Source organism: Ascaphus truei, chromosome 1 (assembly GCF_040206685.1).
Source record: "Ascaphus truei isolate aAscTru1 chromosome 1, aAscTru1.hap1, whole genome shotgun sequence".
Lineage (NCBI taxonomy): Eukaryota > Metazoa > Chordata > Amphibia > Anura > Ascaphidae > Ascaphus > Ascaphus truei.
The window spans coordinates 520174266-520188375 of record NC_134483.1 but is presented as its reverse complement, the minus strand read 5'-3'; the positions used below and the strand labels follow the sequence as shown (position 1 = coordinate 520188375).

At 44.2% G+C, this 14110-nt stretch overlaps 1 long non-coding RNA gene across 1 annotated transcript; it reads left to right on the top strand.

The window, feature by feature from the left end:
* Positions 1 to 5999: 5999 nt before the first annotated feature.
* Positions 6000 to 9836, top strand: LOC142472170 (uncharacterized). The gene is made up of 3 exons (XR_012789620.1): positions 6000 to 7335; positions 8201 to 8240; positions 9514 to 9836. It is a non-coding gene; the product is annotated as an uncharacterized LOC142472170 (long non-coding RNA).
* The last annotated feature ends 4274 nt before the right edge of the window (positions 9837 to 14110 follow it).

Below are 14110 nucleotides of genomic sequence, written 5' to 3'. Positions count from 1 at the left end.
CTCTCGGCAGATGAGAATTTCTTGGAAAAATATGCACAGGGATGTAACTTATCTTGAGGCGTGGGTCTCTGAGAAAGAACGGCTCCAGTGCCGCAATCAGAAGCGTCGACCTCCAGGACGAAGGGAAGTTCCATGTTGGGATGATGGAGAATAGGTGAGGATATAAAAGCTTCCTTGAGTGTCTCGAAGGCGGAGATGGCCTCAGATGACCAAGCAGAAGGATCAGCTCCTTTTTTAGTGAGCGCAGTGAGAGGTACCACAATGGTAGAAAAACTCTGTATAAACTTACGATAGTAATTAGCGAACCCTAAAAAACGTTGTATGGCCTTGAGAGAATTGGGTCTTGGCCATTCAGTAACTGCTTGAAGTTTACCAGAAATCATCATAAAACCTTCATCGGAAATGATCCCAGGAACGGAGTAGAGGTCTGATGAAAGGTGCACTTCTCCAGTTTGGCGTACAAATGGTGTTCATGGAGACGGGAAAGGACGTAGGAGGTGTGGCGTATATGGTCCTGGAGATTTTTGGAAAAAATCAGGATATCATCCAAGTATACTATAACAAAAATATTGAGTACCTTATGAAAGACGTCGTTGATGAAATCCTAGAAGACAGCGGGAGCATTACATAAGCTGAAGGGCATTACAAGATACTCGTAGTGTCCGCTACGTGTGTTGAAGGCGTCTTCCATTCATCCCCCTTCCTGATGCGCACCAGGTTATAGGCACCACGTAGATCCAACTTGGAAAAAATCTTGGCCCCCTGTAATTTATCGAACAGTTCGGTAATAAGGGAAAGGGGGTAACGATTTTTAATAGTTATGCGGTTCAAACCCCTTTAATCGATGCAAGGCCTCAATGACCCGTCCTTTTTCTTGACGAAGAAAAACCCAGCCCCTGCTGGGGAATTGGAGTGACGAATAAAGCCTTTCTTGAGATTCGTTCATGGGGACGGGTGTAGGAGAAGGCACTGCTGATGGCACAGGGACATCAGGGGCACATTTAGTCCGGTCAGCGATATCTTGTACCGTACGTTGGAGTAGTTCCATACACCGACTATTCAGGTCAAGCTGTTTCTCCATTTGTTTAAACATGTCAGAGTGCAAGCGTAGAAGTTGACCCACCTCAGCAGGGTCCATGTTTGTGGGGTTGAGCATACTGTAACGAGTGCTCACCACAAACAGGACGGGACCGCGAGGCTGGGGTGGGAATGTCAGAATACACCGACCTACAACCGCGTAACCGATTCCAGATTGCAGAGTCGTAGTTCTGTAGCTGGGTCAGGACAGGAGATGTTAGAATGGTTGTGATACTCGCTGTGGTCAGGGGTTGTAGAAGTCGGATGGTCATGGTACTCAGCGTGGTCTAGGATTGGAGAAGTCGTATGGTTGTTTTGTGTAGCCGGGGTCCAGAAGTAGAGAAGGTGGGAGTCCAAATGCGAGCCGAGGTCAGGGTCAGAGAAGGCAGCGGTCTGGGTACAAGCTGAGGTCAAAGTTAGAGAAATCAAGACAGAATGCAAGAACAGCAGCAGGGCAGCAGGATGCTTATGGTAAGCACCATGACACAAACAGAAGTTTATGCTCAGCCAATTTGCCTCAGGGCTGGCTGAGCATATAAGGAGCAGGGAGCCAATGGGAAGGCTGCAGGTGATGAGTCACAAATACTTATAGATAGGTTATCCAGTGATAGGTAGGGGCAGAGTGCACCGCAGGTGTGGAGTAATTTATGTTGTTAACTCCTCACATGTCCCTGGGGATGCGGCACCGGCATAGAGCAGAAGCGCCCCCTGTTGTGTCATGGGATGCGGTGCGGGGGCGGAGCCTAGGTCCTGTCCTGGTAATAGGAATATGGCGCCTGTGACATCATGGGGGCGGCTCCTAAGACTGGTCCGTGAGGTGTCCCCCCGACTGACAGCACGACTCCTGTGCAGAACCTCAGAGTGAGGTACGTCACCACTCCCATCGTGGGGCGCATCACGGGGGCGGGGCCGAGGTCCAATCCTCACAGAATCATCTTTTGTCGACCCTTTGGAGCTGTTTTCGGTTGGGGATATTCTAGGGAACCCCAACCCTCGTCTCTCGCCCCCCCCTCGCCCCCTGTCTTTCGTGTTTCTCCCCCCTCACACTCTCCCCCTTACACTCCCTCTCCCCCACACTTTCTCCCTTACGTTCACTCTCCCCTCCATCTCCCCCTCTATACACACTCCCCCTCACTTACACACACACGCACACGCACAAACTGCTCCTCTCACTTACACACACACTCCCCCTCTCACTTACACACACACACACACACACACACACACACACACACACACACACACACACACACACACACACACACACACACACACACACACACACACACACACACACACACACACACACACACACACACACACACTCCCCCTCTCACTTACACACACACACTCCCCCTCTCACTTACACACACACACACACACACTCCGATACAGCGCAGCAGCTGGAACAAGCAGCCAAACCGGACAAAAAAAATCAATAAATCAATAAACTTTATTCCGCCATAGCCAAGTGCAGAGGCAGCAAAAAACCTTGGACGCCTTTCGCACCCTAAACGGCGCTTTGTTGTTTGTCAGCAAAGTCGCTGACAAAGCGACTTTTTGTGGTGTGAAATGCGGCCGAGGTTTTTTCCTGCCTCTGCCCTTCGCTATGGCCGAATAAAGTTTATTTTTCATTGATTTCTTGTCCGGTCTGGCTGCTTGTTCCTGGTGCTGTGCTCCGTTCATCTCCTATCTGTCTCTGACCTCGTTGCTTCCGGGTGCAGACTCTCAGTTCCCTGTAGATTTACCTGTGAGTACATGTTATTTTCTCCCTGTCTGACACAGTAGCATTTTGCTACTGAGTATCACGCTGTGCTTATTGGCTTTATGTGGCTGCATATACAGACTTTTGGAGATCTATACTGCACACCACTTTATTATGGGACATTTAGGATTGATCTATCCTTCCAGATATCTAAGACATATGCTATTGCATTCAAATCATATTGGACTTTCTTGTTTTCAAGTATCACTCTGATGCACGGATTTGTGGATTCATTTCCATTTCGTTTCTAGTTTCTTCAGAGTCACATCGCGGATCCCATCGCACCCCCCGTCAGGTGGCGAGATCAGAACGTGCGAGTTGCAGCCGCGATGTGAATCTCGGAGCTACTAGAATAGTTTAATTTGCCAGAAATTTTGCGAGTTTGAGCATTTTCCCCCTCCCCCACGGTTTGTCTGCGCGGGAGCGGGACCGGTGGGGGAGAAGCACTTCTCGAGCGAGTTTGGCATGTTATCGGAGCTTTCTGAATAGCTACACATGCCAACTCGTTCGAGAGGTGGCCATAATTCTCGATAACGCACTTATCGAAGCTACTAGAATAGGCCCCAAATACTGCAATCTCTTCCCTGGCTTCTGCACAACTATCTCAGTGGAGAGCCTCGTCAGGATAAATCAAAACTTTGTGACTGGTTATTGTCCATTTTACAAGGGATTACCGGTTATATGCAGTGCAGCTGTTTGTCGTGAAGTTTAGCTTTTTTTTTAAATATGGTCTTAGTGCACAGAACATTTTTTGTTAATAGGGGTCTTATTAAAAGCTTATTCTGTGCTAATATCACTTTGAGAAGTCACGTTATGTACTTCGAATCCTAAAACATCAAGCATCTGAGGTTTGGGGTTTCTGTTCCCTGTGGGTAACGCAGTTCCCGATGTTTAAGAGAACAATTGACGAAGTTGACGAGAATTCGGCATAAAGTCAACAGTGACAAGAAAATATGAGCAGATGAGCCCATTTGTTACTGACCAGTCGCCGAGGGAGGAAATGCAGTTTAGAAAAATAAGCAGGAGGTCACAATAGGCACGTCCAGGGCATAACTAAATGGAATTCTTCTGTAGAAAGTGACGTCCATAAGTGACATTTAGCCAATGTTTCTCAGACACCATGGTTGCCTCAGACTTAAAGGTTCAACATAGAAGGCAAAAAAAAGTTAAGCAACTTATCAATGTAATTGACGTCCTAAGAAATATTCATCCTCCATAAACATTTCACTTCTTTGCATCCTGTGCAAACATGAATATGGTTTATTATTTTTGGGGTCCTATTAATTACAACAGATGACAGAGAAGCCCAATGCTACATCAAACATGACAAAAATACACCGGGGTTCCCAAAAAGAGCTTGCTGGGGTTGTGTGTGTTGTGTGTGTTGTGTGTGTGTGTCCTGTTAATTCTAATTGTATCTGGTAATCCTTGTTCTTCCACTGGATCTCTTAAAACCAAGCAGGCTGTCGACATTAGTAAAACAAAAAGAAACATTGAAAGAGAAAGATTTTAGAGGAACTGTAGTATCTCCCTGCATATACTGTACAACAGTGTACAAATAGTCTTATCACAAAAGAGATGAAATAGAGATAGCAAAAAAAGCATTTGGCCTACCGTATTTAAGTTTAAAAACTCACCAACATTTAGTTTAATCTCACACACATACATTTACTCACTGGCCAGCGGTCCACTTTGGTCCTGGCCGGGACTGCTCCTTTGAAATAAGTCTGAGTTATGAAAAAAAAAAAAATTGCATTTTCCTATTCTAAACACTGTGATTGCGGTACATTATGAATGCAACTGTAAATGTAAAATGTGTTACTAATTACAAGCTTTTGTTTCAAGCCAAACTAAAACAATAGGAACCTTTGTAATATTGATAAGAATTTGCTTCAGCAAACGGATTATAGTAATGTAGGCTTCTTTCTGGAGAAAAAGTTCAAGAAACATTGCAATAAATAAGCAAACAGTTTGTCAATAAAAGTGTATATCACATGTGCATAGAAAATTCCTGTAAGTGCCTTATCCCAGGGTTGTCAGTCAACCAAACATGTCCGTTTTGTGGATACATGATGATAAACTTTTAACAGCACAAGACCACAAATGTAGTCACCACTGGTCGATAGGGTTGCCAGGTGGCTTTTCCAAAAATACTGGACAAAATGGTGAAAGATGTGACGCGCTCGAGACACACACACATACCCCTCTCACCGCTCCATGCTGTTTCCTCCTCTCCTTAACCCCACCCCCAGGCTCCTGACACCTCCTCCTGATTGACTGAATTCCCCAGCAGCAGCCAATCAGGATCATCCACCAAGCTGCTGAGCCAACTAGCAACAGCCCTGCTCAAGGAAATCCCACGCCCCCCCAAACCGCTCAGAGACATAATACCGGACACATACATGTCCAGTATTACCTCTCATTTTTTACTGGACAGAGTGTCCAAATACATGACAGTCCGGTTCAATACTGCACACCTGGCAAACCTACGTGGTCGATGTCAGAGATGCTGTCTCGCCAACGCACGGGAAGAAGTTGCACTAAACGTACTTCTTTTCAGAGGGACAACTAAAAGACAGGCTGACAGTGAGTTAAAAAGCGTTAAAATAAATAAAAAAACAGCATCAGCCTGTCTTTGCGTGCGCTCTATGGATAGAAGTATATAGGATTAGGAGACGCTTTCAAAACTTCAAAGACCTTTTTGAACAGGTTTAAAAATGTAAATGTTCTTTTCTCTGTTATGCTCCTTACTGATCGATGCAGTATAGCGGCCTACATTTATTTCGGTTTCAAAATAATAATTTGGAGATTTTAACATAGTGTCGTTTATTGCTGCACTTAGTAGCCGAGAGGTCAAATATATGACATCATATCACTGTCCCTGGCTGTTAATAGCCACTTGGGTTTATGGTCACACAGGTGCAGATTACACACCATGTGACTGAAGAAGCAGACAGCTGAAAAAATAAGGCCCCGTCATCTGTTGCTTTCCACACTTGTTCAGTGTATACTTTCCCTTCCTGTTAGAGAAGAGCGCTACATTGCTGTCCATACAGCCTGCTAAACCCCAGCAAACCAATCATATAGAATGCTGCAATGCTCTGGCAGATGTTAAGCAAACAATGAACTAAGAATAACAATGACTGCTTTATTACAGCTCCAGAAATCCCAAAGTAAGCACCAATGATGTCAAAGCAGATCTCAACGATGCCCTAGTCATCTATTTATCATAATAAAGAAGGCTAGAAGTGGTACAGCAGATTTATGGAGGCCTGGTTTAGAAGAGGACACTTTCTATGCAATCTGAAACATTGCTTCTGAATAGGAGAGGAGGATTATTACTACACACCTATGTTAACTGTCACATACAGACTTGCTCACGTGGATCTGTGTGTGAAAGGGGTTGTCAACAAACTGGCCACCGTTTGCCTCTCGTCTCCATTCAAGGCACTCAAATGAGGACGCGTATCCCCCATAAAGTCCTTACATAATGCACAATTACACTGCCACCACCAGGATTAATGTAAGGACTCAAACCGAAGGAGTTCTCAGTCCCTGTTGCTTCCAGAAAATATGCACACATTTACCAAAACCCAGTGTTAGCAAAACTGGCTGGTAAAACGTGTCTTAAAGTGAGGACAATATAATCAAAAGTAAAACAGGTTCAATTAGAGTTGAAACAACTTGTAGTAATATCATGTATACGTTTGTGAGCTACAGTATAACTGTACTCAGTCATCACAGTGCAGAAATGAATCAACTATGGCAAATGGTTGAAATGTCTTTCAATCTCAAGGTTGCCAGGAGTACATTACATTTAATATTTAATACTACTGGGAGGTTATCTGGAATGTGATGGCCCTGTTACCATGTATTTGCTAATTACTGGGAGTTGTTAAGCCTTCTATAATTCCTTGTTACAAATATATGTATACTGTCAGAATTAATCTGCTCCACCTATCACATGGTACGATAAGGAAAAAGAAACACTGTCCCTGGTCTGCCTGGCAACACATGACAGGAGATATGGGATTGGATAAGAAGAAAACCAAATAGAATCTGGAGACCAACTGTCAGTCTGACACAGGGACAAGTGGGTAGAGGGAGCGTAAAAAGACAGAGTGGGTGGCACATAGAGAGACAAACAGACACAGGGAACAGGGTCAGAGAAAGAGAGAGAGAGATAACTGGGCACAGAGACACAGGCAGATAAGTGGGCACAGATAGAAAGACAAGTGGGCAAAAAGGAGGAGAGACAAACAGACAAAAGGGTACAGGGAGAGAGACAAGCAATGGGGCACAAAGAGAGACAAGCAGACAAGGGGGCACAGAGAGAGAGACAGACAAGGTGGCAGAGATATAGACAGACAAAGGGGCACAGTGAGAGGGACAGGCAGGTCATGATGACAGTATCTGCTGTCCATATGGACATGACCACAAGGGCCCCTCTGTCTGAAGTACCCCAGGGCTCCCAAAGACGTAATCCGGCCCAGGTACCTGCAATGATTCGCTTGTCCCCTAGTGTCATTCTGAGCCATAGAGTTGGTTATGGAACCTTTGTCCTGTGACTTTTTAACACACATTTCCTTATGCTTGAATACTTTGATTACTTTTGATACTCTGATAACCAACGAAAATGAATCCCCTCTCTGTTAGAGCAGATAGCTTTCTGCTGGTTAGATCATGACAATAACTTAATGGCCAGCATCTAGATGGGAAATCTGGTTTGTTTTTTCATGCACTTGGAGATTTATGTATTGAGCTCCCAGGATGTCCCTTTGACATTTAATCAACACTAATGGAGTTATTTACAATGATATGTCTATGTATCAAGTTAAGCTGAGTGGATTGTAGCATTTTCTCCACTATGTATGCTTCGGTTAAACTTCCAAGTCTTAACCGGAGTTAATTTACGTTCCTTCAGAACTTGCGTCAGATGTATAAAGCGTGATGAAATAGCCTCTTACATTTGAAGCAGATGTTGCAGAATTGAATCATTGTAATCTCACACACAATAATGTTACAATTTGCTTCATACAGAGATGCCTTGAATTGCCACCTCTGGTGTGGAAATTGTAGCACGTTTTAAGGATGCACTTCCATTTTTTTTTTTAGTTAGTTAGCTTAATGTGAAGTCCTTCCAAACAGATAACCAATCTTATTTCAAATGTTTTCCATAGCTTTACTTGTCTTGATTTTATTTCAATTTTTATTTAAAAAGGGAAGTTCAACGTTATTTTTTCATTTTTTTTCATTTGAACGGATAAAATGTGAAGGCTAACACGAATTAAAGTAAAAATGACAAACCTAAGCTTCAGTAGACGTAATTTTGTCTTGCCGGTATTTCGTTGTGTCTAGATCATGGAAAGAAGCAGCTTCAGAGATGTCCACAGATAAGGTCAGTGCCACTCAGACTGTAGACGGACGTTATGGGAGGAATTGCTTGCAGATTATGGTGTGCGTGACATTCCCTAAAATGACTTCTTTGTTTTTCCCCGTTCACCTCGTATGACCAGAAGAATAATATGAAGGTTTGTAACTTCAGTGCCCATGAGCCAATAAATAACATGAATAACGAGTAAAGTACTTGAGTAAAGTTGCTGCTGCTTCAGGAAGCATGTTCGCCTCCAACAGAGGAACAATAAAATGTGTTATTCAGATTATCTTTGTTGTTATTGCAGCTCAAAAACGTTAATAGAAAGCACTGAAAACGAATTATTACTTTTATTACTAGTTCATTATCCTACCTTTTGTCCGAATTACTTTTCCATGTTTGTTTGTTTCTTATTAAAATACTGGAAGAAGAGACTTATGACGTCACTGGATAATCATGGACACATGACACATAAAGCTTGGCCCCCTGCAGACGCACTTACTAGTATTCCCTCCTACTGTCTCTGTACGTTCTCCCTATCTACCAATTAGATTGTAAGATCCTCGGAGCAGGGACTCCTTCCTTAATGTTACTTTTACAGTATGTCTGAAGCACTTATTCCCATGATCTGTTATTTATATTATTTGTTATTTATATGACATGTATTACTACTGTGAAGCGCTATGTACATTTATGGCGCTATATAAATAAAGACATACAATACAATACAATACGTCTATGAATAACTTACATGTTGATCTGTTAACAGGTACCATGACCTGCTTAAAAGCTGTACTTCTACAGGACCAGGAATACATCTCTGCCCCACTCATCTTATCCTCCTTTGTAGAGATGGGTGAAACTGTCAACATCTGTTTCACGGGAATGTTCTGAGCTTTCCATTCAGAATCCGTTCAGCAGTGTAAATTCCATCGGCGGATTGTTCCAGTTTCAATCCATGCGGATTAATCAAAAACCACCATTGGATACAATCCGCTGGTGGATTTTACCAATCCAATCCATGGATTCCGCAATCCGCTGGTGGATTTTAAGAATTCGTGGATTCAACCATTCGCGCACAGATTGCTGAATTCGTGGATCGGATTCTTAAAATCCACCAGCAGATTGCGGAATCCTTGGATTGGACTGTCAGTTTAAAAAAAAAAAATCAAGAAAAGACTAATCGTCCCTTTTTGAGATTGATTCGCTGAAATTCGCGAACCAAAGGAACCGGACGATCCACAGCAGACCCAAATCCGCCCCCCAAAACGTACCCATCTCCACTCCTTTCCTTTAGGTAAACAAGCAAGTGTAGAAAGAAAAACAGAGCACAACCATAAATGGAAAAAAGCGATCAACGTGAGGACCCCCATAAAAAATGTGTCTTTATTGCCGCCACATGGACGAGGTTAAAAAACGCACCACCTACGCGTTTCACGTTTACAAGCGCGTTATCAAGGTGCACCTTGCTTGCATCTCTCTCTACGGATCAGCATACCTGAGATTTGCCTGGATTTGACGGAGGACGCGCAACAGGCGTTGGCTTCCATGTGAGTTGCCCATCAGCAAAGACTTATGCCTTTTTCTTCAATGGAAGATGTTTACTATGCTAGTACATGTGGGTTTTTGTATTAGATCTCACTAGTCATTTATTCTCTCCTTTTTTATACATAATAAGGATTATGCATATATTTTAAGTTATGGTGGGTGAAAAAGGCGACAGAAAACCTCCACCGTTAGCATATAGCCAATAAAGAATATCACTTGTGAGCACATTCACATGTCTTAGACAGGTCTGCAACCCTGCCTTTCAACCATTATCACCTAGCATACAGTGCTCCCACTGCAGCAAGGGATTCTGGGAGATGACATGCAAATGAGCACACAATGTGTCACCTTTTGCCTGGAATATCCATTCAAATGGAGCCCATTTAAGCTGATGTATCGCCGTTCACACAGCTTTTAAACACAGCATGGGACTAGCAAAGCAAGTTTAAACAACTCACAGACATGTTATACAGTATATATATATATATATATATATATATATATATATATATATATATATATATATATATATATATATATGGCATTCTGGATTTTATATCATTTATAATGCTTGCTTTTGAGTCTCTCATGATCTGAGCACCATGCAGCACTAGACTGTTATACTTTACGTAAAGAATCCTGATATAATCCTCCTTGGTCTTTCTCTTACATTAAGCCAGTAGTTCTCTCCCTTGTGTGCATGGTGACACCCCTGTCTAATTTTTAAAATGCAGGTCACACTTTTATTTCCTTTATGCCCTGTTTCTCTATGTAATAGCTATGGTAAATCATCCTTTTGCAAGTTTTGTTGTTATTGTTTTCTAACTGTATATTCAAATGCACTTGTAGCAGGCTTCCCCCTGGCCCCCCTTAACACCGCCGGAGAACGGGGACCCCCGTGGTATGTCGGGGAGCTGCGGGGGCTGCCGGCGATATCAGTTACAGGGCGCCGCCATCTTGTAGGAGCTCGCGGTTGCGCAGTGTAGTTGTGCAAGCGCTGTACAGTGTCAGGAGTGCCGGCGGCAATGTTAAGGTTGGCGTGAGGTTGCACCTGCGTAGAACCACCGCGGTAGCCATTACAGGATCTCGCGTGCGCAGTAAAGATAGCGCACGCGGTCCCAATGCTACAGAGGTCCTGAGTGGACTACAATTCCCAGCAGCCTCTGGGGACTGCCCTTTCACCCACATCACGTGCAGCCAGCCAGCAAATAGGGTTTTGCAGCTTCTCCTGTGGAGGAAGGATACAATGTTGCGGGGACCACATTTGTCAGTTGGAGCTGGGAGCAGGAAGGGGGAGGAGGTGTGTAAGGAGCAAGGCTCTTACACTAGGCCAGGTTACCCCCAGGCCCCAGGTAGGTCCCACTCCCCACTAGGTTAGTGGGTAAGTTCTTAGGGAAGGCCCCTTAGATAGGGACCCTGCCCTTAGGTGTGTGTAAGTCTAGTCAGTGACACAGCTGCCGTGCTGTGTGCTCTGACTAGAAGATACAGTGTGGCTTTGTAGGGCAGCCGCAGCAGTTATTTGGCTGTGTCAGTGAGAGTTCTTCTGCATGCAGGGACTAGGGTAGAGGGATACCCCAGGGCCCAATTAGTCCCCTGTGACACCAGAGGAAGCTGTATGGTATAGGGTCGGCCTTAGGACAGGGACTCCTTCACCATAAATAGAGAGCAAGAGGATTGCTGTCTGACAGTACCTGACTGTCAGTACAGCGCGTTCAGAGACTGTGTTAAAGGATCAATCCGGCTGGAGATTCTTTTCCCTGTGGAGTCAGCTTGTGCATCCATTCCTGCAGAGAGCAGCGCAGCACGCCGTGGGATCACTGTGCGGTGTTGCTGAGTCCAAGGATTTTCCTGACCAGGACTGGTCAGGGAGATAGTATACATTAAGTGCACCACCGGGCCCCAACACAGGGAAGCGCTATCCCTCACACTCACACTTTCTTTACTGTTGTGGACACTCAAGAGACTGAGGGGAATGTGATGATGGACATGTGGGTGAGCGGATGGTATGCATTCAGAGTGATGCACTGTTATTGATATATTGTTTTGATGTTATGCAAAGATTGTTATTGAAGTTACAGTTCGTGCTCAGTAAATACTGTTTATTCACACGGTGTGTATTTACTGTATGGTTGTTCTGGTGAGGGCACACTCCCACCCCGTTGGGATCCCTCATCAGTGGAGACGCTGCACCGAGTGTAAGTACATACCCCATGTTCCCCGTGGCGGAAGCTCAGCTCTCCTGGTTGCCAAACAGGTACCGCACCACACTGAGTAGTCAGATACACCACCCACCCCAATCTCACCTAGGGGGGTGGGGGGAAAGAGGGCTACACACTAATTCCATTTTTTATTATTTTTAGCTTAAAGTTGCCATCTCGTGTAAGATTCTCAATTTCGTCTTGCTCTATAAAGGGTTAAGGCACACCTGCCTCGGGGTTGTGACACACCAATATGTCACGACACGTTGGTTGAGAATAACTGCATCACAGCTCTGCATGGGATTCAGAAGGGAATGAAAGTGCTAACCATTTCTTAAGTGGTAAAGGACTTTATGGCCCAGATCCACAAGTCAACCTTAAGACACTAACATGACATTAACCTAACTTAATGTCACATTAAGACTACAGTGCATCTTCAAAAGGACAATGACGAAATGTAAAATCATGTTTTCTTCCATAAAGAGCATTGCCTCAACTACAACAGCTGCTAGTGAGACATGCAAATTGTATGCAAATTATATGCAAAGGAGGCATTATCATCAGAATCTCCTTGACTTCTTTTGTGGCCCGAGCTTTTAGCCACGCTGCTCCCATTCTTTGAAGCAGTCTGGCTCACACAGTTCGAGAGGCCCCCCTCTCTGCAAATCTATAAAAACAGGCTCAAGCCCTACCTGTTTACCAAGGCAATTAATTAATAAACCACAACCTGTCCGGCATTTAATACCTACAGTACCGTCCTGTATTACATCTTTCCTTGTGTTTGGTCTCTTTTACAACCTTCAATGTTTTCTTATGTTTCCCTTTTTGTAACTGTGAAGCGCTTTGAGTCTCAATGGGAGAAAAATGCTATATAAATAAAGTTGCTATTATTATTATTGTTATTATTATTGTTGTTATGATTATATATTATTACTTTAGTAAGGTCATACCTACACTTGGTGTTATTCACATTCACACCCTGAAAGAGGGTTTTACAGGTTCTGGATGAGTATAACACTAAAGTTAGGTAGGGTTTTGCCAACATCGTTATTTCCTGGCATTAATTCTCTCTTCTAGCCTCTCTTTCTCAACTTGACTTAAAGACGTATTTCAGAGTCTGGATCGGAGTAAAGCCGGCCCTTGCAGTAAGGGAGGGGACTTATGGCACGCGGGTGCCCCCCCTCCTCCTCCAGGGGGCCGTGTTCCCGCTTTCCATCACTCCCCTCCCCAGCGGCTAAGAAGTTAAGCCCTGGGGAGGAAGCAGGGCTTAGAGATAGGCACACTAGAGAGGTTTTTGTTTGTGTGTATTGCGTGCGAGGGGCCTCTTTCAAAAGGCCCCTCCAGAGTTGAAGATGTCGGCTAAGTAGCGGCTCACTCCTGAGGTCTTTTCAGGCATTCTCCTGTGGGCCAAAGCAATATAAGCCTGCTAGCCCCATCAAGGCATGACTATTAGCAGGTCCTAACACTAACTGATTAAACTTCTTATTTACCTCTATAATTAGAGGAAGAATGATCACATTGGATCTGTCACAACCATCTGCATGCAACACCTGCTCACTTGGAAAGCGGGGAGGGGTGAGCTTAAACCCTGGGAAGGAGGGGCCACTGACCTCCAAAACAGCTGAGACCAGCTGTACAAAGTTAATAAACACCCAGCAAGCTCTAAGGAACCCCACAAATTACCACATAATATATATGTATATGTGTCAATTGGAGTGCTAGTGGGCGTGGCTAAATGTATAAAAAAACAAAAACAAAGAAGCACAAAGCTACTTCCAATGTGACAAAAGTACACAGTGAATTTTTGTCATATTGGGGATGTAGCTTTATGCTTCTTTGTTTTTGTTGTTGTATACATTTAGCCACACCCACTAGCACTCCAATTGACACTTATATACATATATATACATATTATGTGGTAATTTGTGGGGTTCCTTAGAGCTTAATGGATATCTGTGTGTTTATTCTCCTGTGGGCCAGGGAAGAGGGAGCTGAATGACTGTGGACAGCATTCTTTGGAGTTCCAGCCCAGCCAGCAGAGGCTCCTGTTGTGCCGGAGAGCAGGACAGCTGTGGTACAGTAAGAGGAGGACTCTGTCTCAGAGAGCTGGGGGAGGGGAATCCCCTAGTGATGAGGCAGCTGCTTCAA